The sequence below is a fragment of the Myotis davidii genome, unplaced genomic scaffold, assembly GCF_000327345.1.
Source record: "Myotis davidii unplaced genomic scaffold, ASM32734v1 scaffold674, whole genome shotgun sequence".
In the NCBI taxonomy this organism is placed as follows: Eukaryota; Metazoa; Chordata; class Mammalia; order Chiroptera; family Vespertilionidae; genus Myotis; species Myotis davidii.
In genome coordinates this window covers 1,417,349-1,420,058 of record NW_006286674.1, presented here as the reverse complement: position 1 = coordinate 1,420,058, position 2,710 = coordinate 1,417,349, and the positions used below count along the sequence as shown (strand labels likewise).

The following is a 2,710-nucleotide window of genomic DNA, read 5'->3' as shown; positions in this document are numbered from 1 at the left end:
TGGGGGGGGGGTGAGGGGGGGGGGGGGGGGGGAACTGGGAGGAGGGGAGTTATGGGGGGAAAAAAGAGGAACAAATGTAATAATCTGAACAATAAAGATTTAAATTAAAAAAAAAAGTTAGGCTGCTATATGTGTATTGAAATTGTGGTAGTATAATTAAAATGTAACCATGGTATAAAAGAAAATGGTTTGGGTTCTTTTTTATATGTGTTTCATTTCTTTTTAAAAAAAATATATTTTATTGATTTTTTTACAGAGAAGAAGGGAGAGGGATAGAGAATTAGAAACATTGATGAGAGAGAAACATCAATCAGCTGCCTCCTGCACACCCCCTACTAGGGATGTGCCCACAACCAAGGTACATGCCCTTGCCTGGAATCGAACCTGGGACCTCTCAGTCTGCAGGCCAATGCTCTATCCACTGAGCCAAACCAGTCAGGGCAATATGTGTTTCATTTCTATTATGTGAATAAAATACAAAAAATAAAACACATTACATATTCTTACAAATGTTTCAAACTTCGATGCTTTATAGAGAGGAATTTGGAGCATTTAAGATCTTCCAAATTTGGAAACTACCTGGTTGCCAGAAGCAGGTGGTATAGGGCAGTGGTCGGCAAACTCATTAGTCAACAGAGCCAAATATCAACAGTACAACGATTGAAATTTCTTTTGAGAGCCAAATTTTTTAAACTTAAACTATATAGGTAGGTACATTGTTATTAACTTAATTAGGGTACTCCTAAGCTGGCCTTTGCTAAAAATGTCCTCAATCTGAGGGGTCGACCTCAGCAAACGTACCCCCACTTCTTCTAACACCACTTCTTCAAAATAGACTCGCCCAGGTGGAAAACTGACGTCTGCGCATGGGCCACGAAGTTTCAATCGCACTGTACGTGTACGCCCACACGTGGTATGTTATGGAAGAGCCACACTCAAGGGGCCAAAGAGCCGCATGTGGCTCGCGAGCTGCGGTTTGCCGACCACTGGTATAGGGTGAAGGTAGTCTAAAGGTACTTCTATTAGTAAAAGGAAGCAGATTGTTGTAACCTAGAAGGCTCAAGATTATATGCCTGTGTGACAAATACAAATCCAGTAAGAAATTATGAATACTTTCCATGCACCCACTGTTATAGAATTGCCAGTATCACCATTCCATGCCTATGCCTCTAGCCAAAACTGACGCCAGCAAGGAAACATCTCTGGTGAAAATGATGCAGAATTGAGAAACTCCCTCAGAACTCCCAGGCAATTTCCCTGAGAAAGCTCTCCGCAATACTGTACGCTAAAGAATCTTGCAGTTATCATCTGTGACCAAAATGTTCCATTTTACCATTTACAGAAATGGTCCATTTCATCTTTTTTTTTTTTTTTCTTTTAATATATTTTATTGATTTTTTACAGAGAGGAAGGAAGAGGGATAGAGAGTTAGAAACATCGATGAGAGAGAAACATCGATCGGCTGCCTCCTGCACGCCCCACACTGGGGATGTGCCTGCAACCAAGGTACAAGCCCTTGACTGGAATCGAACCTGGGACCCTTCAGTCCACAGGCCGACGCTCTATCCACTGAGCCAAACCAGTCAGGGCTCATCTTTTTTTTTTAATGTTACATGCAATAAACTTTAATATTTCAAGAGGAAGTAGTTCATCTCTTAATAACTGTCTTGGAAGTTTAAATGAAGTGCCATCAATTATATAGATTCACCATTATACTATCATAGATCACTGAAATCCACACCTTTCCAAATTATTCTTTAAAAAAGAAAAATAAAAAAATATAAAAAATTTTAAAAAAGAAAAAAGAAACTATCTGTCACAGACTGAATATTTGTGTTGTTCCCCCACCCTCCCAAATTCATATACTGAACCCTAACTCGTCAGTGTGGCTATATTTGGAGACAGGGCTTCTAAGGAAATAATAACAAAAACAGATCCAGAGACAGAGAAGCATCGATCAGACCGTCAAACCTCAGAGGGAAGGTAGGGGAGGGTGGGGGTGACGGGGAGAGATCAACCAAAGGACTTGTATGCATGCATATAAGCCTAACCAATGGGCAGGGACACCAGGGGGGTGAGGGCATGGAGGGGTGGGGGGACAATGGGGGGATTAAGGACACATATGTAATACCTTAATCAATAAAGAAAAAAAAAGGTTAAATGAGGTAATTAGGGTGAGGCCCTGCCATGATGTGATAAGATTAGTGTCCTTATACTAGTAAGACACACCAAAGCACTCTTTCTCGCTCACCTTCCTTTCACCTCCCCACCCCACCGCCATGCACTGAGGAAAGGGGCTGAGCACACAGGGAGAAGCGGCTGCCTGCAATCGAAGGACCCATAGTAAGACCTCTCACTAGACACGAACCTGGTTGGCACTTTGAATTTGCAGAACTGTGAGAAAATAAATTCTGTTGTTTAAACCATGTAGTCTGAGAAGACTGATACACTATCTCTATTATCACTAAACTAGAGGCCCAGTACATGAAATTCGTGCGGGGGCCGGGGGGGGGCGTTCCCCTCAGCCCAGCCTGCACCCTCTCCAATCCTAGACTGCTGGCTCCTAATCACTCACCTGCCTGCCTGCCTGATTGCCCCTAACTGCCCCCTTCCTGCTGGCCTGGTCACTCCTAACTAACCCTCCTACTGGCCTGGTCACCTCTTACTGCCCCCCCGCCAGCCCGGTTGCCCCCAACTCCTCTCCCTGCTG

General features: G+C 43.5%; 1 protein-coding gene across 1 annotated transcript in view; it reads right to left on the bottom strand.

Moving 5' to 3' along the window:
- Positions 1-2,710, bottom strand: part of KIAA1107 (KIAA1107 ortholog) — a 70,107-nt gene that overhangs the window by 47,354 nt on the left and 20,043 nt on the right. The window lies entirely within an intron of this gene.